The sequence below is a fragment of the Capricornis sumatraensis genome, chromosome 1, assembly GCF_032405125.1.
Source record: "Capricornis sumatraensis isolate serow.1 chromosome 1, serow.2, whole genome shotgun sequence".
Taxonomy (NCBI): Eukaryota; Metazoa; Chordata; class Mammalia; order Artiodactyla; family Bovidae; genus Capricornis; species Capricornis sumatraensis.
In genome coordinates this window covers 230,200,652-230,218,804 of record NC_091069.1, presented here as the reverse complement: position 1 = coordinate 230,218,804, position 18,153 = coordinate 230,200,652, and positions in this window count along the sequence as shown.

The following is an 18,153-nucleotide window of genomic DNA, read 5'->3' as shown; positions in this document are numbered from 1 at the left end:
CCAAAGAGCTCTGGAGCAGAAATCATATGTCAAAGCTTTTCCTGCCTTAAGAAAATTTGGGATGGGTTTCTAGGGCCAGGATATAGGAATAGGAACTCACAGGCACCTCACATTCCTTATGGTTATAAGCAGCTCCAGTAGCCCAAGGGCTATCCTTTAAGAAGGTGCTATGAACTAAATTATGTGCCCTCAAATCCACATGCTGACACCCTAATCCTTAATGTGATGGTATTCCAAGATGGGGCCTTTGGGAAATGATCAGGGTTAGATGAGTTCATCAAAGTGGGACCCTCATCATGGAGTTAGTGGATTTGCAAGAAAAGGAGGTGGAAGCGATCTCTCCCTCTGCTATGTGAGGATGCAAAAAGAGGACAGCCATCCGCAAGCCAGAGAAAGGGCCTTCAGGGAACAAATCAAAGGCTTCTTAATCTCAGATTTCCCAAATGCTAGAACTGTGAAGAAAATAGGTTTCTGTCTCTCTCTCTTTTTTTTTTTTTTTTCTCAGCCATCCAGACTGGTACTTTGTTATAGCAGCCTAGGGAGATTAAGACAAATGATTACAGGTACAACTTAGTAGACCCAAATCTTGGCAAAGCTGAGGAGTGGACAGGTCCTAACCCGAAAACAGAGAAGAGAAATCTCAGACACTCTGGGTGGAGCACCAAGGACAATGGGCTATAGTGTCCACTTCAGAGCTTAGAGTGAAAATTTCACTTGAGCAGGCATTGAGGCACGTTGTATCATCAAATCAAATGAGTAGACAGCTGGATATATGAGTTAAGAGAAAGGTTGGGAATAAAGATAGATGTGTTAAGTCAGTGGTATTTAAAGACAGGACTTCCTGAGGTCATTAGTGAATGAAGAGAATTACAGCTCTATGCTAGCTACTGAGTGAGGCTCAGAGGAAGTTTGACATGCCATCTATGCCCTTTAACGACCTTGATCTTATTTGAGCAATAAGTGTAGCCAAGACATTATAGCTCTCAGAAAGTGATGTCTGTGGTAGATGTTCATAGTGTTCTTGGTTTGTTTTTTAACTATTTTATCTTTATATCTTTTTCCATTTCTACATGTCTGCTCTCCACCACTTTGCTTGGGAAAGGGTATACTCATCATATTTTTCTTCTCCTCTTTATGCAGAAACATCATCAAAATCACATCCATTTTAACCATAGGTCATTTTAGACCAAAGATATGCAAATATATGGTGCTGTGATATGTTTGAGAATCCCTTGAGTTTTTTAATTACCTCAAAGTAGTTTTAAAATTCTCATAGAAAATTAATTTAAATAATTCTACATAAAACAAACAAAATCCAAAGCAGCAGATCCCATGCCTTTGAAGGCAGGGCAGTTTTTACTAAATAAAATAAATACATGTTAAGTGGGTCAGAGGAGTTGAACTTGGAGGGATTAACTCTTGTTGTTGTTGTTCAGTCACCAAGGTGTGTTGGACTCTTCAAGACCCTGTGACTGAAGCATACCAAGCTCCCCTGTCCCTCACCATCTCCTGGAGTTTGCCCAAGTTTATGTTCATTGACTCGGTGATGCCATCCAATCATCTCATCCTCTGTTGCCCTCATGATAACGGCCTTGTCATGGCAAAGGGGCTTGCGTAACTTAATGAAGCTATAAGCCATGCCATGCAGGGCCACCCAAGATGGATGGGTCATAGTGGAGAGTTCTGACAAACTGTGATCCATTGGAGGAGGGAATGGCAAAACCACTCCAGTATACGTGCCATGAGACTCCCACAAACTGTATAAGAAGGCAAAACGATTGACTCTTAAACGACCGCTAATTCCCAACTCCCCAAATTTTAATGTTTATATTAGTATAACTCTTGACTTTGAAGGATACAAAACAGGCTGTTGAGGACAACTTCAAGTGCTTATACCATCCCCATAAAGAATCATCTAATCTTTGCTTGAATCCTAATCATAGGAAAATCAGAACTTCCTGAAGCCACACTTTCTTAAGGAGATCCCAATGTCTCCTTTCTTTGTCTGACCTTCTTTACACTAGTCTAGACAACAGAATGAGTCCTTTTATATTAAGTTCTTAAATGTCATTAACGAGTAAATTATTTTATTAAAGTTGCATGAATAAAACTGCTTTTTATTTTTCATTTCTCCTTGCTTCTTCATCAACACAATTATTCAGATAATGACTAGAACGTGTGTGAGAGTAAGAGCTGGTAACATTGTGGTGGTTTAGTCACTAAGTCGTGTCCAACTCTTATGATCCCATAGACTATAGCCTGCCAGGCTCCTCTATCCATGGAATTTTCCAGACAAGAATACTGGAGTGGGTTGCCATTTCCTTCCCAGGATGTCTTCTCAACCCAGGAATAGGACCCAGGTCTCCTGCACTGCAGGCAGATTCTTTACCGACTGAGCTATGATGGAAGCCTGCTGGTAACATTAGCTAACTTCTATTGATCCAGTTCTAGCCCTTTGCATGTTTATATATACAGTATGAATCCTCCTCACAACAACTCCATCAGCCTGATACTATTACGATATCCATTCTAGAAATGAGGTACAAAGATGCTGAGAAACTGGCCCAAGGTCATTGAGTTAGTAGGTAGTGCTGCAGAATTCAAATCCCAGCCACCTGACCCTGGAGTCCAAGTTCATAGCCACCTTGATATACTGCCCCGGTTAGCAGAGTGCTAGTGCTGTATTTGGACTTGCTCCCTTACCCTTTTCCAATTAAGGCCCCGCAGCATAACTTTATCTCACAATAGCCGAGGCCACTTGTGGTTGTCATTTTTGTGCTTGGTTTCAAAATGGCTCAAGCCACTGCCTCTCAGGACACAGGAAATTTATGAGGCAGCTTATAGTCTCCATTCTAGAAACTGATGAAATTCTATTAATCTCCCCTCCACTAATTTGATTTGGTGTGTTCCTTTCATGGAAGACACTAGCTCATCATAAATCTGACAGGCCTTCTGCTCATGCTGCATTGCTTTTATTATTATTGTATTACAGGGTTTCAGTAACTCGGATTTAGGATTACAGACATAACTGCCAGAACAATTTACAGCAGGCTGTCATCCCCACATTTTTATAGCTTGGCTTGTTGTACAGTTTCTTTTAGAAATCTTAACACTTAACCCTTGACTTCAGTTTAAAAATACAATTTGTGCTTTTTCTATCTATAAGAACTGTTATTTTGAGTTAATGAAAGCAATTCTTGGTTCTTTGTCTTTTTACATCTTCAGCAGGAAATTTGGAAATATCCTAAATAGGAAAATTTCGTAGGTTAGTCAATAGCAATTAGGCATTACTCTTAATTTGTTAGCATTTTAATATTGCATCTTTAAAAATGCATTTTGAGGACATATAATGTCACCTCAAATAAAACTCAAGTGTAATCTGAATCCTTGCAACGTGACCCTTAGTTTGGAGAAAAGACAAAGCTTGTTCATTATTATGCTGAGGAGGGCATCTAATGTTTTAAAAGGACAAAGATAAGTATTAATTACATGCTGAGAATTTTATTTTTAGACAAGAACTATGAGATGTAAGATAATTATCTAAATTAATTGATTTTCAAATTATTAATGATGGAAATAACTAGGTTCTATTTATATATGCCAGTCAGAATAATAAGTGGTTTATTCACATTATCTCATTAAAATGTGTCAACAACCTTATAAGATGATTAAATGTTTTAAAGCAATACAAAATGCAATGTACTGTTTTAGATTTCCCAGAATATGGACATATCATGTATTAAATTCTTACATACTGTAAAGTTTTCTTTGACAATATTTTTTCCTGGATGTATATTTTAAGCTCTAGTCATCTTGTGCCAGGAACCCTTGAACAAATTAGTGTAGGCAGAAAGAAAGCATTTCTATGGGACAATACTTTTCTTATATCAGTGAATATTTGAGAACCACTTCTGGGTGTTCTTGAAACATTCCAGCACAAATAAGCAAGGGCATGCCTGCAGGTTCTGTCAATATCTGCACTACTCAAACCTACTTCATCTTCATAAGATTATTTATTTAAACTTTTATAAGAGAATAGAGGGCTTCCCAGGTAACTGCAGTTCAGTTCAGTTCAGTCACTCAGTGGTGTCCGACTCTTTGCGACCCCATGAGTCGCAGCATGCCAGGCCTCCTTGTCCATCACCAACTCCCGGAGTTCACCCAGACTCACATCCATCGAGTTGGTGATGCCATCCAGCCATCTCATCCTCTGTCGTCCCCTTCTCCTCCTGCCCCCAATCCCTCCCAGCATCAGAGTCTTTTCCAATGAGTCAACTCTGCATACGTGGCCAAAGTACTGGAGTTTCAGCTTTAGCATCATTCCTTCCAAAGAACACCCAGGGCTGATCTCCTTCGGAATGGATTGGTTGGATCTCCTTGCAGTCCAAGGGACTCTCAAGAGTCTCCTCTAACACCACAGTTCAAAAGCATCAATTCTTTAGCGCTCAGCTGAAATTAAAAAGGCTCTTGCTCCTTGGAAGAAAAGCAATGACAAACCTATACAGTATATTAAAAAGCAGAGACATTATTTTGCCAGCAAAGATTGCTATAGTATATATAGTCAAAGCTATGTTTTTTCCAGTGGTCACATACAGTTGTGAGAGCTGGACAATAAAAATGGCTGAGTGAATGGATTGGACATGAATGAAGTAACTTAGCACACATGCAAAAGGATAGAACAAGAGTATGGAATGAAGAGAGGGGACTGTTTTTTAGTATTAATTTCCCCATGCTTGCTTGTGTGAGAGTTTTTTGTTTATTTTTTTTTAAGACATGCCTCTTCGTCACCTCTTTTGAGTTGGTAGGAATCTCTCAAGTCTCTATTTGTACCTTTGCAAGGATGGATGCAGAAACTTTGGGAGCAGGGAACAGAGGAAATAGTGTGGGTCACTTGTCCACTGTTACTTCAATCACATCCAACTATTTCTGACCCTATGGGCTGTAGTCCCCCAGACTCCTCTGTCCAAGAGATTTTGCAGGCAAGAATACTGGAGTGGGATACCATGCCCTTTTCCAGGGGATTTTCCTGACCCAGGGATAGAATCTTTGTCTATTATGTCTGCTGCATTGGCAGGCTGGCTCTTTACTACTAGAGCCACTTAGAAAGCCCAGTGTGGGTCACCTCTGATACTTAATGCTATCTTGAATAGAAAACCAAAGGACTTTAATGAAAAGCACTTTGGATAAATGTTAATCTTTTAAAGTAGCTGTCCCCAGTCTTTTCGGCAAGAGGGAATGGTCTTGTGGAAGACAATTTTTCCACGGATCAGAGGTGGGAGGATGGTTTTGGGATAATTCAAGTGTATTACATTTATTGTGCACTTTATTTCTATTATTATTACATCAGCTCCACCTTAGATTATCAGGCATTAGATCCTGGAGGCTGGGGACCCCTGATTTAAATACTTGAAATTTTGCTTTCTTTCTCAGTGTGTTTCAAAAAGAAAAAAGAAATTAAAGGAATCAAGGATGGTCAGAAAGTTGGGGTATATTAGACACCCAAGTGAAGATGTTTATTTACTATTTAATGGGATATAGAGCTCTCAAGTTAGAGCTAGGAGAGAAGTCAGAGGTCAGTGGCTAGTTAAATGCATAGATACAGACATATTTTTTGATCTTACATATAGTATATATATATATATATATATATATATATATATAGTACAAGAGATGAAAATATACATTCTCATGCTTATAAAGTAGCTTCATCTGGTGTATTTGAATTTAAGACATTGCCAATGAGGGCTTTAGCTGTTTCTATGTTTGAATCTTTTCAGTTGAGAGTATATTCACAGATGCTATATGATATTAAAAATTAATACAGTTTTAGAAAGAAGAAAATGTGCTAAGTCAGCCCCATACTTGGGTTAGGCTCTGATGGAATAAAATGTTGTTATATGTCAGTGCAAGAGAGGTGATCTGTTCTTTTCAAATTAGGTGGATCTCGCTAAACATGACCATTTTCTTGACTTTCCTCTGACTCTAACTTCTTACTGCCTTAGGAATATTTACTCACCTTTTAAGAAATTGCCAGCATTCCTAGCTTTGTGATGCCTTATTCCATGGCTCCTCTCCGAAGATAAAGCTTACTGTACTCCCATTGCTGGTTACCTTCCATTCCTCCTCTTCTCTGTGCTGCCCACCTAGGCTTCCGAACAATTAGGCTCCCTAATTGACTTCCTATTGAGTTTGGCAGTTGGGGACCATATGGATGAGATTAGAAGGTGGAAGGACAGAAAAGCAGTGATATTTCTTCCCTTGACATCTCCCTTCCTCAGCTACATTTTTTCTCAGTGGCCACACGCCACTATGATGGAAGCTCCTGCAGAAAAGGGAAAGGAGACAGGAACCTCTTCTGTGGCTTCTAATCTCAGTTCTACTTTGTTTTAAATTAATTTTCATTGGAGTATACTTGCTTTACAATATTGTGTTAGCTTTTACTGTACAGCAAAGTGAATCAGCTATGTGTATACATATATCTCTGCTTTGAATTTCCTTCCCATTTAGGTCACCACAGAGCACAGAATAGGGTTCCCTGAGCTATACAGTAGGTTCTCATTAGTTATCTATTTTACACATAGTATCAATACTGTATATATGTCAATCCTAGTCTCCCCATTCATCCCACCTTATTTCCCCACTTGGTATCCATATTTTTGTTCTCTATGTCAGTGTCTCTATTTCTGTTTTTCAAATAAGATCATCCATATCATTTTTCTAGACCCCACATATATGTGTTAATGTACAATGTTTGTTTTTCTCTTTCTGACTTAGTTAACTCTATATGACAGTCTCTATATCCATGCATATCTCTAAAAATGAAATGGCTGAGCAATATTTCATTGTATATATGTACCGTATCTTTATCCGTCCCTCTGTTGATGGGCATTTATGTTGCTTGCTTTCCTTGGCCATTGTAGTGTTCCACTCTTACTTTCTTTGCTATCTCTATTTCTTCCCCTTATTCCGACCAGATCTGGCAATAGCTTGCTGCTGTTGCTAGTTTCTTGTTGTATCAGCATCCCTTATCATTTCTTTAAACACCCCTGACCTCTATTCATTTCTTTTTGTGAAGCTTTCCGAGTTGAGTGTTACATCTGAAGAGGCCCTTGACCAATAAACTTCCTCAGAGCTGTGCCCGCTGCTCTTGAGTTTCACATAAGCCTCTGTCACAGTATCTAGTGTGGTCAACTTTGAAATTTCTTTTTTTCTCATGAAGATCCATAAACACTATCTCCTGTTAACTGTAAATATATAGAGAGATGGTCTTTATATTTTTGCTACATCAACAGCTTCTAAGGCAAACTGCTATCTCCTGCTTGGATAACTATAATTCCTCCTAACTGATCCCCAGTTCTACTCTTGCTCCACTGTAATCTATTTTCAACCCAGGATCCAGAATCATCCTTGGAAGACATTAGTTAGATCTACTCTCCACTCAGTCTTCCAGTGACTTCTCATTGCACTGAAAGTAAAATCGAACTTGCTGATCATGGCCTCATGGTCCTACAACATTTAAGTACACTGCCTCTTTGTTCTCACCTTTTCCATCATTCCCAGGCTATGCTTCAGTCTCAATGTCTTGTTGCTCATATTCTGAACACAAGGGCCTTTGCACGGTTTTGCCTTTGCCTAGACCACTGTCTCTAGATACCTGTATTACCATTCCCTGCTGTGTTAGATCTATGCTCAAGAACAACATGGAGACATTCACTTTCCTTCAGAAGGGGCTTTATTTCTTCTTTCTAGCTCTTAACAGCTAGTCTATGCTTATTTCATTTTATTTTTCTCTCCCTACTCTACAGTGTAAATTCTGAGAGAAAAATGTTTTGTATTTCAATCACTAAATTCCAAATAAGTAAGCTTTTACCTATTTCCAAATTTAATACTACATATACCAATGTACTGGCTTCCCATGAGGCATTAGTGGTAAAGAACCGGACTGCCAATGCAGAAGACATAAGAGAGGCAGGTTTGACCACTGGGTGGGAAAGATCCCCTAAAGGAGGCATGGCAGCTGACTCCAGTATTCTTTCCTGGTCAATCCTCTGGACAGAGGAGCCTGGAGGACTATAATCCATAGGACTGCAAAGAGTAGGACATGACTGAAGAGACTTAGCACGCACGCACACATACCAACAGAGATATGTTTAAGTGATACAAACATGACATTAGAGAACAGAGTTATTGGTTATATATCTTCTTTTTATTTTTTTAAATTTCAATAAATTATTTACATGATATACTGAATGCATCAGTTCAGTTCAGTTCAGTCCCTCAGTCGTGTCCGACTCTTTGCGACCTCATGAATCGCAGCAGGCCAGGCCTCCCTGTCCATCACCAGCTCCTGGAGTTCACTCAGACTCACGTCCATCGAGTTGGTGATACCATCCAGCCATCTCATCCTCTGTTGTCCCCTTCTCCTCCTGCTCCAAATCCCTCCCAGCATCAGTGTCTTTTCCAATGAGTCAGCTCTTCGCATGAGGTAGACAAAGTATTGGAGTTTCAGCTTTAGCATCAGTCCTTCCAAAGAACACCCAGGACTGATCTTCTTTAGAAAGGACTGGTTGGATCTCCTTGCAGTCTAAGGGACTCTCAAGAGTCTTCTCCAACACCACAGTTCAAAAGCATCAATTCTTCGGTGCTCAGCTTTCTTTACAGTCCAACTCTCACATCCATACATGACTACTGGAAAAACCATAGCCTTGACTAGGTGAATCTTTGTTAGCAAAATAATGTCTCTGCTTTTGAATATGCTATCTAGGTTGGTCATAACTTTCCTTCCAAGGAGTAAGCTTCTTTTAATTTCATGGCTGCAATCACCATCTGCAGTGATTTTGGAGCCCCAAAAAATAAAGTCTGACACTGTTTCCACTGTTTCCCCATCTATTTCCCATGAAGTGATGGGAACGGATGCCATGATCTTAGTTTTCTGAATGTTGAGCTTTAAGCCAACTTTTTCATTCTCCTCTTTCACTTTCATCAAGAGACTTTTTAGTTCCTCTTCACTTTCTGCCATAAGGATGGTGTCATCTGCATATCTGAGGTTATTGATATTTCTCCCGGCAATCTTGATTCCAGCTTGTGTTTCTTCCAGCCCAACGTTTCTCATGATGTACTCTGCATAGAAGTTAAATAAACAGGGTGACAATATACAGCCTTGACGTACTCCTTTTCCTATTTGGAACCAGTCTGTTGTTCCATGTCCAGTTCTAACTGTTGCTTCCTGACCTGCATACAGGTTACTCAAGAGGCAGGTCAGGTGGTCTGGAATCCCCATCTTTTTCAGAATTTTCAACAGTTTATTGTGATCCACACAGTCAAAGGTTTTGGCATAGTAAAAAAGCAGAAATAGATGTTTTTCTGGAACTCTCTTGCTTTTTCCATGATCCAGTGGATGTTGGGAATTTGATCTGTGGTTCCTCTGCCTTTTCTAAAACCAGCTTGGACATCTGGAAGCTCACGGTTCACATATTGCTGAAGCCTGGCTTGGAGAATTTTAAGCATTACTTTAGTAGGGTGTGAGATGAGTGCAATCGTGCAGTAGTTTGAACATTCTTTGGTACTGCCTTTCTTTGGGATTGGAATGAACACTGACTCTTTCCAGTCCTGTGGCCACTGCTGAGTTTTCCAAATTTGCTGGCATATTGAGTGCAGCACTTTCACAGCATCATCTTTCAGGATTTGAAATAGCTCAACTGGAATTCCATCACCTCCACTAGCTTTATCCACAGTGATGCTTTCTAAGGTCCGCTTGACTTCACATTCCAGGATGTCTGGCTCCAGGTGAGTGATCACCCCATCGTGCTTATCTTGGTCGTGAAATCTTTTTTGTACAATTTACTCCAATATTCTTGCCTGGAAAATCCCATGGACAGAGGAGACTGGCTACTGTCCATGGGTTCACAAAGAGTTGGAGACAACTGAAGAGACTGAGTACACATGCATGTATTAATTATATTTTAAGAAATTGCTAGTGTTAATTTTTATTCCATTTTAAAAAAACTAATGTGAACCTAATTTGAGATCTGATGGCAATATGTCCATTTAAAAATATTTACCTTTCCACAAGCTAAGGGTGGCCACATGACCCTATATATCAGAACATATGTATTCATATATTATATATATATATATGTATATGTATATATACATGTATACATATATATATACATGTATATATGTATATACTATATATGTAGTAACATATAGATACATACGCTAGAGCTGAAACTCCAGTACTTTGGCCACCTCATGCGAAGAGTTGACTCATTTGAAAAGACTCTGATGCTGGGAGGGATTAGGGGCAGGAGGAGAAGGGGACGACAGAGGATGAGATGGCTGGATGGCATCACTGACTCAATGGATGTGAATCTAGGTGAACTGCGGGAGTTGGTGATGGACAGGGAGGCCTGGCATGCTGCGACTCATGGGGTCGCAAAGAGTCGGACACGACTGAGCAACTGAACTGAACTGAACTATATATGTATATATATGTTCTGATATATAGGGTCATGTGGCCACCCTTAGCTTGTGGAAAGGTAAATATGTTTAAATGGACATATTGCCATCAGATTGCAACATATATACATATATAGTGTATATTTATATACAATATATGTATAGTATATAAATATATATATGTATAGTATAGTTATATACATTTATAGTATATATACATATATAGTTGTTATGCTTAACAATGGATCAGGAAACCTCACTGTCAGTTGGGAAAAAAATAGCTCATTCTTTTTAATTGCAGCATAATGGTCTATGGTATGGATAGATGTCAAAGTATACAATCATTTCATCGTGGAGGGCATTCAACTGGCTGAAAGTTTTCTTTTCACTTGATGATATTTTTAATTAGAATTCCTATGAAAATATGCAGTTACAAGAAAACAATACAAGTGCTTTTATTGTTGAATAACTTTTCTATAATGAAACATTTAGAGAGAAATTTATCTGCATTGGAAATTGAAGAATAAATCTCAGAGTAGCTGAGCTAGTTTGAATAAGGTATTTGTGACCCCAGTTATCTGGTGGATGCTATTTACTTAATAAATTTTCCTTTTATTATCTTTGCCATATTCAGGCCCATTGAGATATATATATATATATATAATGTGTGCATTGGGTGGTTCAAAGTTCTATAGTGTTTGTAAGTAGAAAATTCATCTTGAATAAAACAACTCTTTTAAAAGCAAATTAATCATAGCTGTACATCGTTAACCAAATATCTGGATTTCACTTGCAAATTTGTTGTTGAGTCATTCAGTTGTGTCTGACTGTTTGTGACCCCATGGAGTGCAACATGCAAGGCTTCTCTATCCTTCACCATCTCCCCAGTTTGCTTAAACTCATGTCCATCGAGTCGGTGATGCCATCCAACCATCTTATCCTCTGTCATCCCCTTCTCCTCCTATCTTCAATCCTTCCCAGCATCAGGATCATTTCAAATGAGTTGGCTCTTCACATCAGGTGGCCAAAATATTGGAAGTTCAGCTTCATCAAGAGTCCTTACAATGAATATTCAGGATTGATTTCCTTTAGGTTTGACTGGTTTGATCTCCTTGCTGTCCAAGGGACTCTCAAGAGTCTTCTCCACACCAGAGTTCAAAAACATCAATTCCTTGCTGCTCAGCCTTCTTTATGGTCGAGCTCTCACAACCATACTTGCAAAATAGGACTATGGTGAAGATATATTTGGGATTTTGTTTTCTAAATCTTTCTGGATTATTTGAATCATACTTAAATCTTTCTTCCCCAGTTTTCTGTATGCTGCTGTTGCTGCCGCTAAGTCGCTTCAGTCGTGTCCAACTCTGCAATCCCATAGATGGCAGCCCATCAGGCTCCCACTTCCCTGGGATTCTCCAGGCAAGAACACTTGAGTGGGTTGCCATTTCCTTCTCCAATGCATGAAAGTGAAAAGTGAAAGTGAAGTCGCTCAGTTGTGTCCATCTCTGTGCGACCTCACGGACTGCAGCCTACCAGGCTCCTCCATCCATGGGATTTTCCAGTCAAGAGTACTGGGAGTGGGTTGCCATTGCCTTCTCCGAATTTTCTGTATAGATATAGCCAAATCACATAAAGGAAAGTAAATATACACAACATGCATGCATTGGAGAAGGGAATGGCAACCCACTCCAGTATTCTTGCCTGGAGAATCCCAGGGATGGAGGAGACTGGTGGGCTGCCTTCTATGGGGTCGCAGATTCGGACACAACTGAAGCGACTTAGCAGCAGCAGCAGCAATGTCAACTTGTGATCAATGAGATGTTTCATTGCATTTTTCTGCTCATTAAATTTTTTATTTGATCAAGTCATCATCATTTTAAGCTGCTTCAAATATGCTTAATACCTACACATTTATTTAAAAAATCAAGATTTAAATATAGAGAGCAATTTTACAAGTAATTTACAAATGATTAGCAATCTCCCAAAAGGAAGTGCACAAAAGTGAGAGCAAACTAACATATGTTAACTAATGAAAATCATCCTTTTGGTGCTTTTACTTTGGAGTTGAATTCAAAGCTGGTTTTCTCAGTTTTCCCTTTTCTTCCTTCACTTGAAAAATGAACTGGAAGTTTGATTTGTGTATAGCAGAAAGTTTTGGGGAGTCAAGTTAAAAATAGGGCTATACACAGATTTTCCAGACAATATGGTACAGGAGACTTGTTAAGTTTTGTTTACATTTTCTTAATGGCTTAACTTTATCTTAACTTGCATGATGCTTAACTTGCATATGCGTTTTGCAAGTACAGGATGTGACTAAGCAGGTGTTAGAGACAACTGTATCTGAGAAATACATGAGTGTAGAGAATAGAATTGGATCCCAAAGGAGAATATAGAGCCTCTAGGTCCATAGGACTCTGAATTTCATTAAGGAGTTTTCATAAATTGTGGAATAGTGTTGCATCCCCTTTCCTACTCCCAGCTGACCTCCATATATTCTATTACTAGTTTCCCTCCAAAAATGTACAAATTCACATCTTCTGCTGGAGGGAAGGTTGGGAATGTGGATTTCCATACCTGAGACCCTGACTATACAGTCATGAGTTTGCTGATATTGCATCACATTGCCAAAATCTCTTTCCCATCCTTTAATTTTATTTGTTTTTGAAATATATCAGTTTTCCAGGATCTTCTGTCCACTGTTCTTAACATGTGTTTATTCTATTTCACCTGTAATTTTACCACATACATTGACATTTTCATTGGTTGTTTGGTCAGTCTCAATATTTAATAATTCTCTTTATTAATTTTTATATTACAAAAACAAGGATGACGATGCCATAATGACATTCAGGAGTATAGGCAGTGATAAAGGAATGGCAGGGTTTTGTAAAACAATTCTGTTTTAATCCACACTGCCAAATATGTGGGGAGTATTCTATTTAGGGAGTAAATGTATTTTTCCAGTCATTTTTTTCTAAACTATTTCACATTTCAGTGATTCTAATATGTTCTGCTTGAATGTTTCTAGTACAGGGATTGCTGCTTGACATCAGCCTATTCCATGCTATTAAATAAATGCGATTACCAGAATTATCCAATTATCTTCTTTCTGTTGGTCCTGGTACTGACCTTTAGAGAAACAGAACAAATTTACTCTGTCTTATCTATGAAAGGGATTTGCTGTTGCAAATACAGTGGTTGATTTCTTGCCTAGTTTCAATATCCTCATTCAAATTTTCTCTATATAGCATAATTTCTACACCCTTGATGATGATGATCATTATCCTATGGTTATGTTTGGTTTTGCTGAGTTTCTTTTTAAAATTCAATTATTGCCCACGTGTCTAGTACCTACTATGTATTATATACTGGGTTAGATTCTAGGGAACTTTTTTTTTTATTTAACAAACAATTCGATATTACTTTTTTGTTCTAGGATTCATTCCATGCACCATATAAACATTAATACAATTAGATCTCTTATCTAACACATTATTTTGGTACTATTATTATCTCCATTCATGTATGAGAAAAGCAAGGCATAACAAAATTAAATAACATCTGTTGTCACACTTAAAAGAAGCTTGCTCTTGGAAGAAAAACTATGGCCAACCTAGATAGCATATTAAAAAGCAGAGACATTGCTTTGTCAACACAGGTCTGTCTAGTTAAAACTATGGTTTTTCCAGTAGTCATGTATGCATGTGAGTGTTGGATCATAAAAAAGCTGAGTGCTGAAGAACTGATGGTTTTGAACTGTGGTGTTGGAGAAGACTCTTGAGAGTCCCTTGGACTACAAGGAGATCAAACCGGTCAATCCTAAAGAAAAGAAGTCCTGAATATTGATTGGAAGGGCTGATGCTAAAGCTCCAATACTTTGACTACCTGATGTAAAGAACTGACTCATTTGAAAAGACCCTGATGCTGGGAAAGATTGAAGGTGGGAGGAGAAGGGGATGACAGAAGATGAGATGGTTGGATGGCATCACCAACTCGATGGACATGAGTTTGAGCAAGCTCTGGGAGATGGTGACAGACAGGGAGGCCTGGCGTGCTGCAGTCCATGGGGTTGCAAAGAGTCAGACACATTTGAGCAACTGAACTGAACTGATTATCACACTGTTAAGAAGTGGTAGAACCAAGTTTTTAACACAGGAGATCTCTTTCAGAGTCCACCAAGTTACACTCTCTCATACACTGTGTTTGCTCTCGTGCAAAGGTTCTTTATGAACACAATAGTTTGTAACCCTGGGACAAGGTGGAGCTCACCTAGAGAAGGAAAAAAAGTCAGTCCTGGAGACCTTGGCGATATCCTAAATCAACTCTCATCTGAAGCAATTGCTCCAGGTAAGTTAATTTTCTGCACAATAAAACCAGTTTTCTACTATAATGCAACCATAATAGTGAAAAAATTATATATATATATATATATATATATATATATATTTCTTGGTATAGATATGAGTTTAAGAGAACTCCTTATGATCACAATACTGTGCTTTCTTAAATTATTAAATATGCTATGTAAGCAATACTTAAAAATTGCTTTGCCATCTTATCACACAGGATGGTGTTAATTTGGAGATTTATTAAAATACTCAGAATTTTTTTTTTCTTTAGGTCTATATATATGTATGTTAGTCATTCAGTTGTGTCTTATTCTTTGTGACCCCATGTACCATAGCTCTCCAAGCTCCTCTGTCCATGGACTTCTCCAGGCAAGAATACTGGAGTGGGTTGCCATGCCCTTCTCTAGGGGATCTTCCCAACCCAGGGACTGAACCCGGGTCTCCCACATTGCAGGCAGATTCTTTACTGTCTGAGCCAAAGGGGAAGTCCCTTTTCTATATGATATATTGCCAAATCATATTTTTCTAATTATGTTTCCTTGCAACTTATTTTTTAATCTACACATAAGATTATGCCTGTTAGAATATATATTTGTTTGGGTTATCTAGGATTATGAATTTATTAAGTTAGTTGTATGTTTCAAGTGTATAAAATAAGATTTTCACTACCGAATGTTACTTACACAAAATGCTACTAACCTCATTGTAGTGTATCCTGAATATCCATGATTATGAATAGAATTTCCTTCTACATAAATGCATATACATAGTTTTAAAAGTCAAGAGAAAACAATCTTGGCAAAATATGTTTTGGTTTGTATCATATATTTGGAAATATTCTGAATGTAAACAACTGCCAATATCATACCGTTGGAGTCACCAGATATAGTGATGGCTTTATAAGTCTGAGAACAGTTTCATTGAAACACACAATTTTTTTTTTTTACATTATGTTTCATAATTTGGCTTTGTATTGAATCAATTTAAGATATAAAATACAGATACTGGTTGTTTCACAGAATTAAAGTATAATAGAAATTACTAAATGAGGAAATATGAGTGTTCTTTTTAATCTCCTTCTAATAGATGAAGAAACTAAAGCCTCAGTAATTCAGCTCAGTTCAGTTCAGTTCAGTTCCATCACTCAGTCATGTCAAATCCTTTGTGACCTCATGGACTGCAGCACACCAGGCCTCCCTCCCATCACTAACTGTCAAGAGTTAACTCAAACTCATGTCCTTTGAGTTGGTGATGCCATCCAAACATCCCATCCTCTGATCCCCTTATCCTCCTGCCTTCAATATTTCCCAGCATCAGGATCTTTTCAAATGAGTCAGCTTTTCACATCAGGTGGCCAAACTGTTTGAGTTTCAGCTTCAACATCAGTCCTTCAAATGAATATTCAGGACTGATTTCCTTTAGAATGGACTGGTTGGATCTCCTTGCTGTCCAAGGGCCTCTCTCAAGAGTCTTCTCCAACACCACAGTTCAAAAGCATCAATTCTTCAGCACTCAGCTTTTTTTACGGTCCAACTCTCACATCCATACACGACTACTGGAAAAACCATAGCTTTGACTAGATGGAAATTTGTTGGCAAAGTAATGTCTCTGCTATCTAGGTTGGTCATAACTTTCCTTCTGAGGGGCAAGTGTCTTTTAGTTTCTTGGCTGCAGTCACCATCAGCAGTGATTTTAGAGCCTCCCTCCGCCCAAAAAATGCCTCAATGGAATAAGGTAATTGTCCAAAGTCTTAACATTATTTGACAAACTGAAACTGAACTTAGCTGTGTGACTTCAGGACTCAATTCCTCAATCACTTTTTGCCTGTTTCTTACTGAAATGAATGTAGCACTAACTAGGAAACCAGACACCATTATTCTGGCTCAGACATTGCTGGTACTCCTTTTAGGGAATAACAGGGCCAGTTTATGATCTACAGCAAAAGGATGGTAATTTTAATATAAATTTATTCATTTTTGTCTGTGCTGGGATTTCAGTGCTGCAAATGTGCTTCCTTTAGTTGCAGCAAGTGGAGGCTCTTCTCTAGTTGTGATTCATGGGCTTCTCATTGAGGTAGCTTCTCATTTGGAAGCACAGGCTCTAGTGAGCACAGATTTTGGTAGCTATGACTGGTGGGCTCTAGTATGCAATCTCAGCAGTTGTGGTACACTGAGCTCAGTTGCCCCAAGGCATGTTGGATCTTACAGGATCAGGGATGGAATGCGAGTCCGCAGAATTGGCAGGCAGATTCTTCATCACTGGACCACCAGGGAGGTCCAGGATGGTATTTTTGTTGTTGCTGTTCAGTCACCCAGTCATGTCCAACTCTTTGCCATTCCATGGACTGCAGCTTGCCAGGCCTTCCTATCCATCACCATTTCCCAGAATTTGCCCAAGTTTGTGTTCATTGCATCGATGATGTCATCCAGCCATCTCATCCACTGATGCCCTCTTCTCCTTCTGCCCTCGATCTTTCCCAGCATCAGGGAATTTTCCAATGAGTCATCTGTGCACTTCAGATGACCAAAATACTGGAGCTTCAGCTTCAGCGTTTGATCTCCTTACTGTGCAAGGGGCTTTCAGGAGTCTTCTCCAGCACCACAGTTCAAAGACATCAATTCTTTGGCATTCTGCCTTTTTTACAGTATAGCTCTCACAATCATATGTTACCACTGGGAAGACCACAGCCCTGACCATACAGACCTTTGTTGGCAGAGTAATATTTCTGCTTTTCCACACACTGTCCAGGTTTTTCATTGCTTCCCTGCCAAGAAGCAATTGTCTTCTGATTTCATGGCTACAGTCACCATCCACAGTGATTTTGGAGCCCAAGAAGAGTAAATCTATCACTACTTCCACCCTTTCCCCTGCTATTTGCCATGCAGTAATGGAGTGTGATGCCGTGATCTTAGTTGTTTGTTCTTTTTTTTAATATTTAGTCTTAAGCCAATTATTTCACTCTCCTCCTTCACCCTCATCGAGAGGTTCTTTAGTTCTTCTTCACTTTCTGCCATTAGAGTGGTATCATTCACATATCTGAGGTTGTTGATGTTTCTCCCACCTATCTTGATTCCAGCTTGTAACTCTTCCAGCCTAGCATTTCTCATGATGTGCTCAGCATATAGGTTAAACAAGCAGGGTAACAGTAGACAGCCCTGTCATATTCTTTTCTTGATCTTGAACCAATCATTTGTTCCTTACAGAGTTCAAACTGTTGTTTCTTGACCAGCATATTGATTTCTCAGAAGACAGGTAAGATGGTTTGGTATTCCCATATCTCTCAGAGCTTTCCAGTTTGTCATGATCCACACAAAAGACTTAGCGTAGTCAATGAAACAGAGATAGA